The sequence below is a fragment of the Typopeltis vanoorti genome, chromosome 12, assembly GCF_054136105.1.
Source record: "Typopeltis vanoorti isolate ZY-2024b chromosome 12, IOZ_Tvanoo_1.0, whole genome shotgun sequence".
NCBI classification, from domain to species: Eukaryota; Metazoa; Arthropoda; class Arachnida; order Uropygi; family Thelyphonidae; genus Typopeltis; species Typopeltis vanoorti.
In genome coordinates, this window is record NC_143560.1 from 132,726,483 (window position 1) to 132,748,384 (window position 21,902).

At 39.5% G+C, this 21,902-nt stretch overlaps 1 protein-coding gene across 2 annotated transcripts in view; it reads right to left on the reverse strand.

Moving 5' to 3' along the window:
- The window catches only part of SH3PX1 (sorting nexin 33-like protein SH3PX1), a 434,063-nt gene that overhangs the window by 79,454 nt on the left and 332,707 nt on the right, over window positions 1–21,902 (reverse strand). The gene's annotated exons all lie outside the window — the stretch shown is intronic.

Consider the following 21,902-nt stretch of genomic DNA (forward strand, 5'->3'; position numbering starts at 1 on the left):
TTCTATCACACCCATTCTTTCTTTCTTTTGCTTGCAGCATAAAGATAAAATTCTTTCAGATGCCATTTGTATGGCCAATTTCTATTCATACTCTGAATTAGCTTTCTGCACAATACTCATTACTTTTCTGGCACAAGTTTTATATATTTCATAACTCCTCTCACTCTTATTCTCATGATATTCTTTCCACATCTCCTTCTTCTTGGGCTGCATATCCATTTCCCTCCCAACCTATTTATTCTTCGAACACTAGAGATACATTCAGATACTACCTCATTTAAGCACTTTTTCAAAGATTCTCATGCATTGCTGACATTTTCCCCATTCAGTAACTGATAGCATGGGACCAAAGATAGTATTCAAATAAGTTTATCATAATTTCCAGCTTTGCTGTTCAACATATAACCTTTCTGATCAGAGCATCAATACAATTAAATACTTTCCAAGAAAGCAGAGCATGATCGCAGTCACCAACTGGTGGTAAAATAGCCATACTGTATTTACTCGGATGTAACTCGTTCTTGTGTATATCTCGCACTCCTGATTTTACTGTACAAAAACGAAATTGAAAAGTTTCATATACCTCCACACAAAAAAAGCTTAAAGCTTTAAGAAATAAATAGTGAATGTTGTTATTATGGCAGCTTCAGATATTTTGGAATTCAGCTGAAGAGAATCAGCATTTCACTCAACAATCTTCGGCTTGCCTTTGTTCATCGAGTCATGCGATCTTTTGTTAATACCACACCAGTCACACACGAGACTAGAAGTAGTGATCGCGAATAATAGATTCTTTGTAAGTAATACCCATTTTCAGTTTTTTTAAATCATGATGATCTTATGATTTCAAAATGATAACAAGATACACAATAATGAAACTGCTTGTTTTAATTTAATTAGAGAAGCACTGTCAGTAAATATTCAAATATATATTAGCGTGATGAAGGCGAGCGGCTGATGGCATAAATAATGTCGATAATTAAATGCATTCATTTTATAAATAATTTTAGCAATTATAAATTATAATGAATACTGAGAATATAATTATAAATGTCAATTTAATTTTTTCCTGAAAAAAATTCCTGCATATATCTTGAACCATAATTTTTTAACTTTAATTTTGGGGAAAAAAGTGCGAGTTATATTCAAGTAAATAGAGTATTCTTAACAGAGATTCCTTCTGATGCTATGAGCAAATCCACTCACTGACTCGAGGTCCTTCTTTTCGCATGCTGTTTGAGAAAGTTGTCTCACAACAATTCAACAAATTCCTCTTCTTTCTTATCATGAGATTTCTCATCTACCCAATCAATGTTCGAAAAATTAAAGTCACCTATAATGATCACTTGTTTGGTACCCATAAGGCTAAATTAGCAATGCATTTCTTCATCCCCTGCAACTGAGCTGGCAGGTCTGTAGCAACATTGCATCATATATTTCACTTGGTTAGCCTCCATTTCACAATAGACAGACTCACTAACCACTACACGGGACAATGTATCATCATTGTTTTTATTGCATTTCTATCCTACTTGGACTTAAATCATCTGATATGATTAGTAGTACTCCTCCTCCTCTCCTATCATTCCTAAAAGTAGTATACCTATTACACTCAATCCCAGTTACCATATCTGATTCTGATAGCCAGGTTTCATTAATGCCAACAATCTTAGGCCACATCATATTCAATAAAGCAACAAACTCAACCCCTCTGTTTCTGATGTTCCTGGCATTTGTATATGGATGTAATAAATTACCACTAGCATATTCTTATAATTAGATATGCAAGCTATTTGGCCTTATTGTAGAACTTTCTGTTTTCTTTCCCCAAACATACTTAAAAGGTCCAAACCGAAAGCATATTTTTTCATTCCTTCGCCACACACATAACCATGCTTGAAGACATTCATATCTTTATTATGTTTATTACACATACCATAGCTGAAGTTTCAGACACACATTTTCCCCATTCCTCCCTTGATGATTTAGTTTCCCTGACTCTGCATTAGGTGTTATACCAAGAAGTAATTATACTCCTAAATACTCCAGTGAAAGTTTCCACTAACTAACTTGAATTACAGTCGTAAAAAATTTGGCCCTCTGCACTGCTAGCAAGTGAAGACAGATGCAACAAGATATGAGCTATAATAAATTTAGTTTAATCCTTTATCCAAGTGTGAGCAAACAAAGTTTGCATCTCAAAATATCTTCAGGACTGAATATGGTGTTGTAGTACCTTACTGAGGTAAGGTAGTACAACACCGGGCAACTCATAGCAAAGGTGGGCCAAGCTAACAACACTACTATTTCAGTATATACCATAATGCAAAACACATCTCTTTGCGGATATGTATAATGTTATGCATTAAGGGATTGGCCACTACCCAGACTAGTTTCGACCTTTATTGAGGTCTCTTCAGTGGGAGCCAAGCCCAGAGGTGGAGGTGTTTACAACATACCATATTCAGTCCTGAAGTTATTTTCAGACGCAAACTTTATTATTATTATTGTTGTTGTTGTTGTTCCGGGCAACTCCAAGGAGTCGACAGACTCTTCGAGGGAGGCCCTAACATCATGTCAAGAACAACTATTCGACATTGACACAGTAACTATCATACCTTGCCTTGAACTCATTCACGGTCGTAGCACCCACAACAGACTCTGGAAGCTTATTCCACTCATTCATCACTCTCCAAGTAAAAATCCTAGCTCTAACACCCTTGTCAACCATACTCTTGCCAAGCTTACATGCATGGCCCCTAGTCTTCCCACCACCAGTCATATTTTGAAAAAATATCTTCTGGATCAATCTTATAGAAACCCTTCAGTAATTTGAATGTCTCGATCATATCATCCCTTCTTCGCCTATCGTCCAATCTCTGCAATCCACAAATCTTCAATCTATTCTCATAAGGTTCATTCCACAGACCTGCTATCATCTTAGTCACTCGTCTCTGGATCCTCTCCACTTCCTCCCCATCACGAAGAAACCCTGGTGCCCATAACTGGGCACAGTAGTCCAAATGGGGTTTTATCAAGGCTCGATACAGAGGAACAACAACTTGTTTGTCTCTGAATGTTAAAGTATTTTTCAGAAGCCAAGTGATTTGATGAGCTGATTTAGTCACTTTTGCAATGTGCCCCCTAAACTTCAATTCCCTATCCACCAAACTTCCAAATCCCTGGCCTCATCAATCTCCTGGAGTACAGTTCCACTAATGCGATATACTGCTGCTATTCTTTTCACCCCAAAGTGCATAACCTTACACTTTGCCACATTAAATTGACATCCATTTTTCCTAGCCCATTCCTCCAAACTATCCAAATCATCCTGTAAAATTTTGACATCCTGTGCACTCACAATTGCTCTACCCAACTTTGCATCATCATCAGCAAACAAGTGAACACTTCCTCTCAAACCCTTTCCTATATCATTGATGAACAAATTGAAAAGCAGTGGTCCAAGAACAGAGCCCAGCAGCACACCACTAGTCACAAGCCGTCTTTTAGACTCCACTCCTGAATAAACCACTCTCTGGTATCACTCCTAGTAGCAAGGCTTATACATTGGTTAGACATAACTGGTAATTAGTTTACGGAATTAACAACGCAAATGAAGTATATCAATTAAAGGTAACTTTAATGATTCACTTCTATATTTCGGCAACGTCACATTGCCATCTTCAGGAACATAAAGATATGGTATGTGCACGCAGGCACTAACACAAAGCAAATGAGGAAGGAAGCAAGAAACTAATATTGTTCCTAAAGTCCTAATGGTGCCCTCTTGCGGGATAATTTGGAAGTCTTGGCTGTTGGGCTGAAGTTCTCATAATGTAAGTCTCCCAGATTTGGGGTAGTTCATGCACCCAAATTTGTTGAGGTTAGGAACGTTGTTTAGAGCTGTTGAAGATTCTCTGAATAATCTTTCGTATTTAAACTTGCTGCGATGAATTATTTTTGTTTTTTTCCAACGAATTTTATGGTGGGTATCTAAGGCATGGTCTGCCAGCCCAGAGCGGCTGTACTGGTGAAACCGGATGTAGTCTTTGTGTTCTGAATTCCTGATATTAGTTGTTCTGCCTGTTTAGCCAAAGTAGGACAATTTGCAGCTGCAAGAGACCTGGTATACACCAGGTAGGTCTAGGGGAAGTGGTTGGTCTTTGGTAGAGCGGATAAGGGATGCCAACTTTTTATATGGTCTGTAACAGGAAGTAAGGTCATATTTTTTGAGGATATTGTTTATTTTCTCAGAGGTGCCCTGGATGTAGGGGATGGTGATAGACTTGGTGTAATCTTTATTGTGGAGGGGGGTTGTGGTTTACTGGTTTTAGTATTTTTTTGGAATTTTTTTTTTGGGGGTTATAGCCATTGGCTAAGAAAGTGTTTAGGATGTGGTTTAGTTCAGTAGTCAGGGCCTTGTCATCTGAGCAGATTAATTTTGCCCTGTTATATAGTGTAATTGTCCTACTTTGGCCAAACAGGCAGAACAACTAATATCAGGATTTCAGAACACAAAGACTACATCCGGTTTCACCAGTACAGCCGTTCTGGGCTGGCAGACCATGCCTTAGATACCCACCATAAAATTCGTTGGAAAAAAACAAAAATAATTCATCGCAGCAAGTTTAAATACGAAAGATTATTCAAAGAATCTTCAGCAGCTCTAAAAACGTTCCTAACCTCAACAAATTTGGGTGCATGAAACTACCCCAAATCTGGGAGACTAACATTATGAGAACTTCAGCCCAACAGCCAAGACTACCAAATTAGCCCGCAAGAGGGCACCATTAGGACTTTAGGAACAATATTAGTTTCTCGCTTTCTTCCTCATTTGCTTTGTGTTAGTGCCTGCGTGCACATACCATATCTTTATGTTCCTAAAGATGGCAATGTGACGTTGCCAAAATATAGAAGTAATTCATTAAAGTTACCTTTAATTAATATACTTCATTTGCATTGTTAATTCCGTAAACTGATTACCAGTTATGTCTAACCAACGTATAAGCCTTGCTACTAGAATCATGATCATCCACGGAGATGCAATCGCACGAAAGGCCCGTCAATACGGCAAATTGAGGTTGAAGATATCGAGGCAAATAAATCGTCTGACATTCCTAAAACACTACCGGATAACAAAGGGATCCCTAATTGTGTCAAACTGAAGCACCGTTTTACTTCAGAGAAAGCTCTACGCATTTATAACCGCACTAGCTTCACCCTGTTAAGAGAAAAAATTACCGCGACGCGCGTTCTCCTTGCCGACAAAAACAAAACCTTACGGGCGCTAGAGGAAGAGCTTTCGAATACACTCGGCCATGATCTATGGTCAATACTTCATGAGATTTCATGCTCATCGGCAAGAAAAGAATTCGAAACAATATGTAGTCGGCACGTAAAAAAATACGAAAACCTGACGAAGAATTCTACTTCCTTACCACAGCCACCACTCAACACTGTAGTCAACCTCTCGTCGGCAGTTTTAAAGCCTGAAGCACTCACCGCACTTTCACGTGGTCACAATTTCACCCTAGCTCCTAAAAGGATACCTGCTGAAGAAATCATGATCCAAATAGAGCGTGGGATTCGCAACCTGCCTAACCATATCGCCAACAACGTAAGACTGGATGTAGTCGGTGTTCTGACTAAAGCCAAACCTCCAAAAACCAACTTATCCAAAAACGAATATACAGCCCTACAAGAATTGGAAAAACAACAAAAAAATAGTAATCACCAAAGCTGATAAGGGAAGCACCACTGTGGTGCTCAATCAAAAAGACTACAAAGGTAAGCTAAATGCTTTAGTACTAGACCGTACTACTTACTTCCCCATTGAATACAATCCGACCAGCTCTCAGATTAGAACTCTCCACAGACTCCTTAAGAAAGTCACTTCTTGGCCTGTGGAAGTCACCAACAAACTAAAACCTTATAACTCTAGACCCCCCCGATTATATGGACTCCCAAAAATACATAAACAAAATGTGCCATTGCGTCCCATAGTGGATGGCACTGATTCCCCCACATATAAATTAGCCAAACATTTAGCCAAAACTTTATGTTGGAGGTTTAATGAATTTTTTACAACACTCAAAAAGAATTAAATTAGAATTTAATACTCCTATATTTCATCCTAGTCACTAGGACATCTACAGGGATTACAAAAACAATTAATGTAACATGCACACAAAAACTTACAATACTAAGCCCAACCACGTATCTAGGTGGAGCGCCCTCTAAGGGCGGTAGTAGGTGGCCTGGAATGTAAGGTGGGACCTCTGGTGATGAGTGTTTCCCAAATCTTCGGAAGCTTAATGCATCCGTATTTGTTAAGATTTGATTGGTTTCTGAGAGCTGCTGCTGCTTCTAAGAAAAGTCTCTCTTTCTTGAATTTGCTGTGGTGGAGCATGGTGGTTTTCTTCCATGATACTCTGTGGGTGGTGTCCAACACATGGTCAGCCAAGCCTAAATGGCTATAGTTGTGTTTAATGATGTACGACTTGTGTTCCTCCAGGCGGATGGATGCTGATCTGCCTGTCTGTCCAAAGTACGCAAGCTTACAGGAACAAGGTACTTTGTAAACTCCAGGCAGAGAGAGAGGGGGGGGGGAGCTGATCTTTCGTAGAATGGATAAGGGTAGCAAGTTTGCGGTAGGGCTTATATGCTGTGTGTAGGTTATACTTTTTTAGTATCTTGGCTATTTTTTCCGAAGTGCCTCGGATGTAGGGTATGGTGAAGGCATTTTTAAATTCTTGTTGACGCGAGGAATGGGGAAGGAATTGATTATTTTTTTGATACTGCGTTCACTGTAGCCATTGGAGAGGAAAGTTCTGTGTATGTGGTTAAGCTCAGTAGTGAGGGCGGTTCCACTGGAACAAAGATTGTGGGCTCTCTTGGTAAGGGTTTTAATGATGCCATATTGTTGTGAGGGGTGGTGGTGGGAGAGTTTGTGAATGTGTCTGCCTGTGTGTGTGTGGGTTTTCTTTATACAGTGAAGGCAAGTGTATCATTGGGCAGGCGTGTGACTAAGGTGTCTAGGAAGGGTAAACAATTGTTCTTTTCCTTTTCCATAGTAAACTGGATTCTTGGATGTAGGCTATTGAGATGACCGAGGAAGGAGTCTAACGTGTCTGGGCCATGAGGCCAAATGGAGAACACATCATCTACATATCTTAGACAGATAGAAGGTTTGAGTGGGGCTGAGTCTATGGCTCGTTTTTCGAGATCTTCCATATAGAAATTGGCAAGGGGGTGAGAGGGGGGAACCCATGGCGGTTCCTTCTATCAGCTTGTAGATTTTGTTATTCCAAGAGAAATATCCAGAGTTGATGGCAAAGGAAAAGAGATCTAAGATGTCAGAGGGGAAAACGTTTTCTAAGAGAGATAAAGTGTCAGTTAAGGGAATATTGGTAAACAAAGAGGAGATATCAAAGCTTACCAATATGTCTGTATTGTTCAAGGTTAAATTTTCTGTGAGGGCTTTAAAGTGGGTCGAGTTTTTTATATAGGAAGCTGAATTTCCGGTGAGGGGGGACAGAGAGTTGGCCAGCTGTTTAGACAGTCTGTAACAAGGTGCATTGGTGGCATCTACTATAGGTCTGAGTGGGGAATTGGGTTTGTGGATTTTTGGTAAACCGTATATTCGGGGGGGGGGGGGGGGGACGGGAGCAGAAAGGTTTAAGTTTTTTCATCACGTCAGGGGGGCCAGGAGGTTACTTTTTTAAGTAAGATTTTTAATTTCTTAACTTGTGTTTTTGTGGGGGTCATGTTCTAGTGGGATGTAGGTAGCGCAATCGCGGAGGATAGTGTTCATTTTACGATTGTATTCTCTGGTATTAAGACTTTGGACAGACAGGCAGACCAGCATCCATCCGCCTGGAGGAACACAAGTCGTACATCATTAAACACAACTATGGTCATTCAGGCTTGGCTGACCATGTGTTGGACACCACCCACAGAGTATCATGGAAGAAAACCACCATGCTCCACCACAGCAAATTCAAGAAAGAGAGACTTTTCTTAGAAGCAGCAGCAGCTCTCAGAAACCAACAAATCTTAACAAATACAGATGCATTAAGCTTCTGCAGATTTGGGAAACACTCATCACCAGAGGTTCCACCTTACATTCCAGGCCACCTACTACCGCCCTTAGAGGGCGCTCCACCGAGATAGGACTTTAGTGTCACCCACGTGGTTAGGCTTAGTATTGTAAGTTTTTGTGTGCATGTTACATTAATTGTTTTTGTAATCCCCGTAGATGTCCTAGTGACTAGGACGAAATATAGGAGTATTAAATTCTAATTTAATTATTTTTGAGTGTTGTAAAAAATCCATTAAACCTCCAACATAATGTCCTCACAGCACTTAAGCCTCTACACAAGAATTTAGCCCAAACGCTCACACACACTACACTGGCAACACACCATCACACATAAAAAACTCAGCCCACTTTAAAGGCAGTATAGAAAACCTCACACTCGAACACACTGACATAATGGTCAGTTTTGACGTCTCCTCCCTATTCACTAATGTCCCACTCAAAGAAACCCTTGAGCTCATCCAAGCCAAGTTTCCTCCCGATATCTCAGCCCTATTTCAGTTCACAATGAACTCAGGCTATTTCGTTTGGCAAGGAAAGTTCTACAAACAGGTAGAGGGGACAGCCATGGGTTCACCACTTTCCCACCCTTGGCCAATTTCTTTATGGAGACATTTGAAGAGAAAGCCTTAAACTCCGCCCCACAAAAACCCACTATTTGGCTTTGTTATGTGGATGATGTGTTTGCTATTTGGCCACATGGCTCAGACACACTCCACTCCTTCCTAACACACTTAAACAACCAACACCCCAGAGTCCAGTTCACCATAGAAAAAGAGGAAAACAACACCCTCTCCTTCCTAGTCACTTTAATCACCCGCCAATTTAATGGATCTTTGGTTTTCTCTGTTTACAGAAAACCCACCCATACTGGCCGATACATTCACCAGCAATCCCCCCCCCCCTCACAACAATATGGGGTTATAAAAAACACTATATAACAGGGCAAAATTAATCTGCTCAGATGACAAGGCTCTGACTACTGAACTAAACCACACCCTAAACACTTTCTTAGCCAATGGCTATAATCCCAAAAAAATCCAAAAAATACTAAAACCAGTAAACCACAACCCCCCCTCCACAATAAAGATTACACCAAGTCTATCACCATCCCCTACATCCAGGGCACCTCTGAGAAAATAAACAATATCCTCAAAAAATATGACCTTACTTCCTGTTACAGACCATATAAAAAGTTGGCATCCCTTATCCGCTCTACCAAAGACCAACCACTTCCCCTAGACCTACCTGGTGTATACCAGGTCCCTTGCAGCTGCAAATTGTCCTACTTTGGCCAAACAGGCAGAACAACTAATATCAGGATTTCAGAACACAAAGACTACATCCGGTTTCACCAGTACAGCCGCTCTGGGCTGGCAGACCATGCCTTAGATACCCACCATAAAATTCGTTGGAAAAAAACAAAAATAATTCATCGCAGCAAGTTTAAATACGAAAGATTATTCAGAGAATCTTCAACAGCTCTAAACAACGTTCCTAACCTCAACAAATTTGGGTGCATGAAACTACCCCAAATCTGGGAGACTTACATTATGAGAACTTCAGACCAACAGCCAAGACTACCAAATTAGCCTGCAAGAGGGCACCATTAGGACTTTAGGAACAATATTAGTTTCTTGCTTTCTTCCTCATTTGTTTTGTGTTAGTGCCTGCGTGCACATACCATATCTTTATGTTCCTGAAGATGGCAATGTGACGTTGCCAAAATATAGAAGTGATTCATTAAAGTTACATTTAATTAATATACTTCATTTGCGTTGTTAATTCCGTAAACTAATTACCAGGTATCACTCCTTCAACCACCCTCCTATCCATCTCACCAACCCTATATCTATCCCCATCTGCTCCAGTTTACTGATTAGGGTTCCATGTGGTATCCTGTCAAAGGCCTTGGCAAGGTCCAGTAGTATCACTGTAAACCCATTACCTTATCCAGTTCAGCCGTCAGTCACTGTGTTATAACACGTGAGCAAGTTACTGAGGCATGATCTACCCTTCACAAAACCATGTTGTCCCCCATACAATATCCCATTTTCAACTATTCAATCCTGTATTCTTTTCACGACTAATTTCTCTAAGACCTTGACAATGATTCCTGATATGCTAATTGGTCGGTCTTGGAACCACCTTTATGCAGTGGAACTATTTTCCCCTCTTTCCACCCCCTCAGGACTAACCCAGACCCGAGACTCAAATTAAACAAAATGGTCAAGGGTACTGACAATTCTTTAGCTGCTTCTCGTACGACACGAGCTGGTATACCATCCAATCCCATGGATGTATTGACATTGAGGTTATGCAATAGACTACTCACCTCCACTTCATTCACCACAATTCCAGTATAATCTACTGGTTTATTTGTTTCTGCAATGTCACCACCTGGTTGATATATACTTGCAAAGTGCTCACTCAGTGTAACTCAACTATATCAACTGATTCAGTTACCTCCCTACCATCGGCATTCTTTAAAATCATTCTGCCATGTACATTTTTCCTTTTACTTGCTACATATCTAAAAAACTGTTTAGGATTCTCTTTAGCCTGCATGGCCAATGTTCTTTCGTAATCCTTTTTTGCTTTTCTTACCACACTTGTTACCCTTCTGGCCTGCGCTTTACACCGTTCATGTGCCTGCCGGTCACCTTTCTCCTTAAATTCCCTCCATAGTTGTTTCTTTTTTTGCAGCTCAAGCTTAATGTTGTTATTCATCCATTTAACCCCTACTTGATTTATTATTCGGACTCTAGGTATACAGTCAGCCATTGCTTCATGCAAACACTTCTTAACTGCCTCCCATGCACTATCAACGTCTAGTCCTTGCAGTTGTACATGCCATGGCACTGAACCAATCAAACTCCTAAGCTTATCATACTTTCCAGCCCGATAATTCCACATGTACCCTGTCTTAATTGTAAATTCCATACCTTTAGTCACCTCCCAAGTCAAGACCCTATGATCACTCTCACCAATTGGTGGCAATGTGGTCATATTTGTTACAGCCAAATCCTCAGATGTAATTACTAGGTCAAGCACTCTCTGGCCCCTAGTATTTTTCATTAAATGCTGTCACAGATAGTTATCCCTTAATAACCGCATAAAATCCAATTTCTTCCTCCCGCGTGTCCTCTCCTCACTCCAATCAATGCGACCATAGTTGGAATCCCCGATAATAATTACCCTCCTTCCACTCATTTCTTCTATTTGCTTGTGCATACTGTCACCACCATCTTTTCCATCTAGTCTATAGCAGCACCTAATTGTATATTTGAGCAAAACTATATTGAGCAAACAAAGTTTGCTCAATAAAGATTGATCCTTTATCCTTGGATAAAGGATTAAACTAAATTTATTATAGTCTAACCAAGTGAAAAATAAACTTTCCAGACATGAGCTGTTCAAAAAAGAAAACCATTAGTAGTAAGAAAAGATATTATGTTTATTTTATGAGAGTACTGATTTTTAGGTTTGCCTATTTGAATCGATGATATTTTTTATATAACTGTGAGGTATTTAGTTAGGATTTTACGACCTCAGTATTGTCTCCATGTGTAGATTATATTCAACATGGTGGCTGCCACTTTAAGAACTAGCCCCCCCATCATTTAAAAACTACGTTCTTCGTAACCTAGCTGATGATTTTGGAGTTTGCTACGCATACAGTATGCATGCATCTTGTTGTTTAAGAATGTGACAGATGCGAGATGGGAATGTGTATGTATGCATGACATACAAGCAGTGGGAGGTGCTGGGAGATGCAAATGTCTTGATCTAGGGATTTAGCAGTAGTGGAGATAGTGCTTTGGAAACATGTGATTTTAGTTTGTGGATGCCAGCAGTGTATTGGAGGATGGAGAGAATGTTAGAGACATATATACAGATTAGCTTTGGGTAGTTTAGCAGAGAAAAATGGTTTGTTCTGATGGCCATGATTATGTGTGAATAGCAATTGAAAGCAGAATGCATGGAGAGAGAGAAATAGAACTGCTGAGAAAGGAGATGGAAGGAATGAAGACTGAGTTGAGGAGAGTGAATGAAGATCTTGGGAGGATGGAGAGGTTGGGTAATGTGTGAGGAACGAAAGTAGGTGTAAGGGAACAGCACCAGAGAGCAAGGAAAGATAGGAAATTGCAGAAAGATGAGTGCAGAAACAAGAGAGAGAGAGAGATTGCAAGTCTTATAAGAGTCAGTGATGTCAGTGAGAGATTCGATGATTTGGGGTGTGCAAAGCAGAGTGCCAGAGGAGTGCTTGCCTGGTGGATAGATAGTGTGGCAATGTGGCAGTGAAGAGGGGTGAAAGTGTGGAGGAGATGATAATAATAGTTGTGATGAAAGACCTGAGAGGTAGCATAAATAGTTTAACATGAGATTTGAGGTTAATGTCACACACAATGCAGCAGAAAGCTGTCCAAAGAAAGACAGTGAGTGTGTTGCTCTGGTATGATAATGCAAAGCGAAGGAGATGGCAGTGAGAATGTGCATAAAAAGAGATAAGGAATATGTAAATGCCTGGAGTATGTTTGAGGATAGAAGAGAGCTGTGTGCAAGAGATGGATTACATCTGAATGAAGGGCACAAGCATTTGGAGAGACTGTTGTTTTCTGAGCCAGTGGGTGTGTTGGGATATGGAAACTAGAATCTCACAGATGGAATGTTGCAGGGATAGCCTTACATAAGGTTCATGGTTTTTGAGAAACAAGGGGAGGGAAACTATATTACACAACCATGTGGAGTATGAGGGGAGTAATATATCTGTATCTGGTTAATATATCTAGTTTATCTGTATACAAATGCTATGAGCATTAGGAATAAAGAGAATGAGTTTGTGGCATTGACTCAATCTCACAAATGGTTGTTTGTATCAAACTTTAGTCAAACTGCAGCAGATGTTCTAACAGGCATAGAAATTGAATGGTAGAGCATATTTTGGCAGGAGAGAGAAGGTAAATGTGAGGGTTGAGTCTTACTTATGATAAGAGATGAACTGTGTGTTCTCAGGGTGGAGAATCTCAGTGGAACTAACACTAATAGCTTTGAGAGTATATGATGTGCTATGGATGTTTATAGGACAAGATAGTAGGTTTAGTGGGATATTACTACAGACCAGGAAATACTGATGGTGATGAGCAGGATATGTTTAGGCAAATTAGTATGGCAAGTGCAAAGCGAGCAATCATTACTGGGGACTTCAACTCTCATGATATAAACTGGACAGAGGAGACAACATGCAGTAATATGGGAACTGAATTTTTGGAATTTGAGAGGAACTGTCTTAGGACGCATGTGGTGGTGGTGGGAAAATGAAGAATGAGTGTTTTGGATTTGGTCATAGCATCAGAGGATCTGATTGCGACTGAGATGACACACGTGACCCCTATTGGTGAGAGTGACCATGTAGTCCTGCCTCCGAGGATGAACAGGCATGGGGAGATATCAAAACAGTGTGGAATTGTAAGGTGGGTGACTATCAGAGAATTAGAAAGCAGCATCCAGCAGTACAATGAATGAAAGAATTTAAAGGACAAGGGGTAATTAGTGCATGGGAAATATTTTAGAAAAAAACTGCTGACAGCAATGATAGATTGTATACCTCAAGTGAAGAAGAAAAGGCAATTTGGAGTCAAATGGAATAAAAGAGGAATTGCAGAAGAAAGAGAGATTATAGAAGGCATATAAAGAGAAAGGTGGAGACCTTTCTCTTTGCATGAGAAATATAAGGCTCGGCCAAGGAAAGTGACCAGTATTGTAAAGGGAGAAAAATTAGAAAATTACAATATTTTGCTATGTGGCAAGTAGGAGGAAAAATGATAGCAGACAGATTATCTTGCTGGTAGAGATAGGAATTGGGTGACCAAAGCAGATGACATAATTAAGCTATTTAATAACTACCTTATTAGTGTGCCATCCTGGTACAACATGCTTTATTCCTAGAAGGATAATGAGTGGTGAAGTGTTGGAAGTGAATGAAGAGGATGTTGTTGTCTATTTCCTTTAATTTAATATTTCTCCGTGTTACCTTAAAGCCCTTCCTATGTGTGTCACGTGGTACCTCTGTATCACAAAGAGATAGCCCCAGGGTCGAGCCAAAACCAATGTAGCAGAGCTTTCATAACCAACTTCTCTTTAAGTCCTAAGAAATTTATTTTTTTATGCTGTGCCACTTGGAACCTTTAGATTAAAATAAAATGTTCATCAAGAAGTTGGCAGGAAGATGCACTGAGATAACATTAGATTTGCAATCGTGACCTTAAATCGATATTCTATAATTTTCCGACCCAGATTCGTAGCAATTTTACAAGCGGTGCATCGAATTCCATTCACAGACAATCTTGGTTAAAGAATAACAAGGTTTATTAAACATAAAGTACATACAGCTAATAATACAAAGAAAAACTTCCATTCAAAGCTAGCTAAAGATTAGATCAAATCACTTGACACTGATACCTTACACAGATAAGACCATCAAAACCCAATCAACCTTAAATAACTCATATAAAACATAAGTCTCACACTATAATCTTAGATCTAACAATCCCTATCAACTTTCATTCTTTAGGTTAAATCTACTTACCATTCTTAAACATATACAATATTTTTAGACTCGTTAAAGGCCTATACACTCATGATCTTCAATACAACAAATCTTTTTTCTACAGTCCTTTCTAATGACTATCTCTGAGTCCTTTGTTATTAAAGTCTTACATAACATTAAATGCTCGGGTTACATACAAATCAAAGAACAAAATATTTAATATTTTGTTCTTTGATTTGTTTAAATTTCTACTTATCACACATGATAGTTCCTTACTCTTGATGCACTAATCACCTTCCTCGACGCCCTCAATCTGTTCCATGGCCTAGGCTTTCCGATCATCGACATGCTTACGCGATCCTTTCCTTGACCACCTTGGTTACAGCATTCCGGATGCATAATTTCTTCCAAATTCCAAGCGGCATGGCCTGCTGCTGCTTCTCAAGAGTTCGTGACTAGATTTTCTGCAGAAACATCATCCGAGCACATAGGAGTGGAGTTGATCTCGCAACCGTCCGGCCAGCGATGGACCCCACACCCAGAGTTCCAGTCGACCACGAGGTGAAACAAAAAGACAAGAGAGCGAGGGGGAGGGGTTCCAACCCTTTTATATCTCCTCCCTACCAGCCATCACCATAACTTACGTCGTTCACCTGGCACATAGAATTCTCCGTCACATGTGTCTGACCTCACAACGTCCGATTCTTCCCGCCACTTCTTTTCACATCCCATGAGTACGAGACTGCTTGAGGCAACTGTCTGCTTGCCCTCCGAACTTTGATCTTAAGTTTACACTGATAATCTTTGCCGTTTTCTTGCACGTTATTTCACAAAAAAAGGTAATATCAACTTTAAATCAGTATTAATATTATACACTTAACATTGGCACAATTTTCTTACATATTCTTTTCTTTTACCAAGTAAATAATGTCTCCCTGAGTTATTTTACAATTCTTCCTTTTTTTTAACTAATGTATTCAATACTAAAAGTACATAACTACACGCACCTAGAAAACAAGCATATTTTTATAATTCTTATAGGGTGTTAGCTCTGTTAAACAATGATAAGTGGAATCTTAATATTCCAAACCTATCAGGGTTTAACAAAGGTTCCCTCACCCCCCTCTTCAAATAAAAAATTTTCTAAGAAATTTTTAAAAAATTTTGTTTCTCAAGTGTTCCTCATTTCAATTCCGGGGAGGGGGGGGGTCTTTGTTAACGATCTCATATTCCTGCCCCCTTTTCCTATGTATTAGGAATTGCTTCTAATTTAGAAGTGCCGTGCACATCTCAGGTTACTTCTACGTTCACCTAAACAGTCAAGAGTAGTGTTTAATTTTCTGGATTTTCTTTCTTTCCTTGTTTTCAATTTGATTGTAATATAATTCCATCACCACCGGTTGACTCTCTTCCAATTTCAAGTTCTCATTATCGATAGAAGTCTCCTTTGACCTCCCTTCGACCGGTGACCTAAGGTTCAAGTGAGTGTCTGCCTCCTTCAACAAATGAGGCTCCTTTAAGTCTAAATTATTATACTTAGGTTCAATGATTGAACTACTGACCTGGCTTTGTTATGTTGTTTCTGGGGTTTATGTCTGAACGAATCCCCTTCTTTCTTGTAAGAGATTCTAATTTGACCTTCTCTAGAAATTCGCCTCCTTCCAAGGCTATATACCTCTTTCCTGGCATAATCACACTTGAAGTTGTACCTCTTCAAGAAATCATCCCTAAAATCAGTTTGATGTTTGGCAGAGAAGTTCTGGATAAGACCAGAAATTCATGCCACACACATAGTCTGAATTCGGGTAGGTACATTTTTAGATATGCAGACTTTGTTGCATGAGTTATGGAGGCGGTGATCCCAGTTATTCTTACTGGCCTTCTGAGGTACGTAACATTATTCATTCAAAACATTATTCTTTCATTCTCTGCCCTCTTTTCTATGTTCTATTAGCATATGTGTAGGACTTAGGCAGCTCATTATAACTCCCATTAGTTTGCCTCCTACCGCTGTAGCAATTGCGAGCAAGATGCCCAATCCTGTCACAATTGTAACACCTGGGAGGTTCTCTTTAATCACTTAAATTACTGACCGTCCTGTGATCTGATGGAAGTACTATTGTTTCTTGGGAGGTAAGAGCTGTGATTTTCTCCATGACAGTGTCTATTCTGTCAAGAAGGGGCCTTTGTAACCTTTTAAACTCCTGCCAAATTAGTCTTTTGGTTTCTTCCATCTTGATATTATTAGGCTCTGGGGTCTTCACAGATATTGTTTCCAGTTTCCTCATTACCTCGTCCAATCGCTCCATGACAGGCTTCTGGAGAAGTTCCACTTCCTGTTTAACTATAGCCTTGATTTTGCAAGTCTCAGGAAGGATTTCTGTCAATTTATTTACTGTTTCACCATCATTGCCCTCGTTTCCCTTTCTTATCCTGGATTTTTCCTTCTTCTCTCTGCACTCCCTTTCTTGTTCAGGTTGCCTTATTGTGCAGCGGTCTTCCTCAACCAGTTTATAAGCCCGGCAGCAGTTGTGGTACAGATGTCTCCAAGTATCTGCTCCCGTTCCTTAACCACATTGTAGCATTCATCCAGATTGGTCACTCTTTTATTGAAGGCAGTTTCTCTTAGTTCCTGTCTCACTCCTTGCCTGAATTGCTGGAAGACAGCCTATTCCAGATGAGGTCTTTCCTCACTGGAGACACTTAAAGCACTGGCCACTGTTAGCAATCTATTCTGAAAGTCAGAAACACTCTCCCTATCCTTCTGAATAAATCTCTGGAGCTTCCACAAATTAGGCCCCAAACTTCTCAATTTAGAAAATTGAGAAATTAGTACCTCTCTAAATTTGGAGTACTCAAGAGTCTCTTTTAGAATGGGAGAGGAGTATACAGGAAGGTTTTTGCCATTCCTGTCAGTTTGCTATGGAGTGAACCAGTAACTGAAAGTCAGTCCATCTTCCAGAATTTCTCAGTTCCTCTATGTAATTAAAAAACATGATTACGTCATCCATTTCTTCCCCCAAGAATTGAGAAAACACTTGTTGCAGATCAATACACCAAAAAAATTCATCGTCATTCATCCCTGTACTGCTATTTGGGATGGACATGCTTGCAATCTAAGTTTAACATAAATTCTGATAATCAACTTTTATTCTGACAAAATTTTCTGAATGGAATCCGGTGATTAAATTCAGAAATTTGCTGTAATTTGCATATATTCCTGATTGAATTAAGTAAGTCACATCCTGTCGGCTGCGCCATTTATGTTGTGTCCTATTTCCTTTAATTTAATATTTCAACGTGTTACCTTAAAGCCTTTCCTATGTGCGTCACATGGTACCTCTGTATCACAAAGAGATAGCCCCAATGTGGCAGAGCTTTCATAACCAACTTCTTTTTAAGTTCTAAGAAATTTATTTTTTTATGCTGCACTACTTAGAACCTTTGGATTAAAATAAAATGTTAATCAAGAGGTTGGCAGGAAGATATACAGAGATAACATTAGATTTGCAATCATGACCTTAAATTGATATTCTATAATTTTCCCACCCAGATTCTTAGCAATTTTACAAGTGGTGCATCGAATTCCATTCACAGACAATCTTGGTTAAAGAATAACAAGGTTTATTAAACAGAAAGTACATACAGCTAATAATACAAAGAAAAGCTTCCATTCAAAGCTAGCTAATGATTAGATCAAATCACTTGACACTGATACCTTACACAGATAAGACCATCAAACCCCAATCAACCTTAAATAACTCATATAAAACATAAGTCTCACACTATAATCTTAGATCTAACAATCCCTATCGACTTTCATTGTTTAGGTTATATCTACTTAACATTCTTGAACATATACAATATTTTTAGACTAGTTAAAGGCCTATACACTCATTTTCTATACAACAAATCTTTTTTCTACAGTCCTTTCTAATGACTATCTCTGAGTCCTTCGCTATTAAAGTCTTACATAACATTAAATGCCCAGGTTATATACAAATCAAAGAACAAAATTTCTACTTATCCACACATGATAGTTCCTCACTGTTGATGCACTAATCACCTTCCTTGACGCCCTCAATCTGTTCCACAGCCTAGGCTTTCCGATTATCGATATGCTTACGCGATCCTTTCCTTGACCACCTTGGTTACAGCATTCCGGATGCATAATTTCTTCCAAATTCCAAGCAGCATGGCCTGCTGCTGCTTCTCAAGAGTTCGTCACTAGATTTTGTGCAGAAACATCATCCGAGCGCATAGGAGTGGAGTTGATCTTGCAACCGTCCGGCCAGCTATGGACCTCGCACCCAGAGTTCCGGTCGACCATGAGGTGAAACAAAAAGACAAGAGAGGGAGGGGGGGGGTTCCAACCCTTTTATATCTCCTCCCTACCGGCCATCACCATAACTTAGATCATTCACCCGGCACGTAGAATTCTCCGTCACGTGTCTGACCTCACAACGTCCAATTCTTCCCGCCACTTCTTTTCACATCCCATGAGTACGAGACTGCTTGAGGCAACTGTCTGCTTGCCCTCCGAACTTTGATCTTAAGTTTACACTGATAATCTTTGCCGTTTTCTTGCACGTTATTTCACAAAAAAAGGTAATATCAACTTTAAATCAGTATTAATATTATACACTTAACATTGGCACAATTTTCTTACATATTCTTTTCTTTTACCAAGTAAATAATGTCTCCCTGAGTTATTTTACAATTCTTCCTTTTTTTTAACTAATGTATTCAATACTAAAAGTACATAACTACACGCACCTAGAAAACAAGCATATTTTTACATTTCTAATAGGGTGTTAGCTCTGTTAAACAATGATAAGTGGAATCTTAATATTCCAAACCTATCAGGGTTTAACAATGTATTCCAAATACTGAGTATGCTAAATATCAATAAGGAAGGGTCCATATGGAATTTCACCATGCGTTTTAAGGGAGTATGTTATCGAAACTGACTGTGCTGTTAACTTGGCTGTATGAAAGTCTTGCAATGGAGAAGGTTCCGGGAAAATGTAAGATAGTACACTCGATGGACAAAACATTAGAGAAAAGGATGATGGGAAGTTGACAATAGCATCCCCCATTCAGAGTGAAACATACCCAAACTGAATGCAGATGGTAAATAGGCACGAATCAGGGCTTTCCAACAGCGTATTGTAATTGAAGAACATATGATAAGCTGATATTTAAGTTAAAGTACATGGGTTTGGATGTCAGGTTGGTCAACTGAATGCAGGATTGGCTGTCCAATAGGTATCAGAGAGTTGCATATGGTGGGACAGTTTCAAGGAGGCAGAGGGTTACAAATGGGGTCCCACAGGGCTCAGTACTGGGAGCTATACTGTTTAACCTTTATATCAATGACATTGTCAGTGGATTTCAGGGGGATGATGTGAAGCTGGGAAGGGTTCTTAGTAATAGTGCAGATGTGCTAGTCATGCAAGAGGATTTGAATAAGCTAGACAGATGGGCAAATGGATGGGGTGTCAGTTTAATGCAGCAGTGTGTAAGGTGAGGTTTGGGACACATCGATGGGACGCCGCATACTCTAATGGAGGAGATATACTGGAGGAAGTAGGGAAGACAAGAGATCTGGGATTGATGATTGATAGAAACCTGAAATTCAAGGGACATACTGCAATAATGAGAAGGACGCTGACCTGCAGAGATAAAAGAGTTATCATTCCATTCCATAGAGGGAAGTTGGCTGCGTTTGTTGAAAGCTCCTGATAAGATAAGTGTTATTTTTAGTTATCGTTGATAAATTTACTGAATATTACATAGTTTTGTTTGCCTTGCGATTCTTAGTGCGTCTGTTTCTGTGTTTTTGGTGTTTCATTTTATAATTTGATAAAATACGTTAGAAGTAAGTATGGCTCCCGTACAAAGGAAAATGGCGGCCAGTAATGATGGTTCGCCATCTTTATCAAGAACGATAATATAAAGGAGATGATTCAGTGTACTGTCTGTGAAATGTATGCTTTGCGGAGTGCGGTTGGAGTGTGGTTAGATGATAATAAAGGAGTGAATGTGTGTAGAAAATGTAGGGAGAATGAGGAATTAAAGTGTATTTCAGGTTTTGAGTGTGATATTTTTGTCAAACTTCAAAATGAAGAAAATAGTGATATGACAAGAAATGGCGAGGTTACACCAGAGAACTGTGAGGGTGTGAATGTAGAAAGTGTGAATGATAGTATTAATTCAGAGCATATTAATGGTTTAACAGAGAATAAAAAAAGATGAGATAGATGCAATGAGTGAGATCGCGTTGTTGAGTGGTGCAATACAAAGGGCAAAACAGCAACTAGAGCGTATGAGCAAAAGTCGACTGAATGAACCAGCCAATAATAAAAAGTATGATAGGAAAAATAAGCGTACGAGTGTGAACATGAACAAAATGAAGGCTAGAGTGCTGTATGGAGACTCGTTAGTACGAGGTGTGTGTTAGTAGAGGATTTGACAAAATCGTACCAACCTGGTGTGACCATAAAGGATGTAACTGAGTCTATTAGAGAGCAAAAGGAAAGGGTGACAGAAATCATTGTTGTGGCAGGTACGAATTATTTGAAAGGACATAAAATGGAAATGAGAGAGGACCCGAATGAATTGTTTGAGGTAGCAAAAGAAAAGAGTATGATAGTGAAATGTTTAAAAAAAGGGCCATAATAGCAAATGACTTTATGCATGGGTTATGTATGACGAGTAGTGTGGAATTTGTGGACGAGTGGAGTGAGTTCGATGGGCGAAAGGATCTATATAAGATGGATGGCTTGCATTTGAATGGATACGGTGTAAGGAGACTTGAAAAAGGGTTGCTGAATGTAGTGGATGTGCAAAATCAGGGAAACTAGATTTATTAAGGGGGGGGGGAGTAGATATACAATCTTTAGGGAGGCAATTGAATGAATGAATGAATGAGTATAATATGCCCGAGCGAATAAGGACAACAAATCAGAATGGGATAGTTAATATAAGGCATCAAGGTAGGGACTAATGGCGATCTTAAATTCATGTAGACTAATGCTAGAAGTATTAGGAACAAGAAGGAAGAGTTTTTGGCCATGGTTGGCACTTCCAGACCACAGGTTATTGGTATTAGTGAATCATGACTGACTGTTGATGATATAGCTAGTGGGATTGAATGTGATGGGTATAGTGTGTTCAGGAATGATAGGGAGAATAAAATGGGGGGAGGAGTATTGTTGATGATAGCTGATGAACCGCAGCTAAGGAGAATTG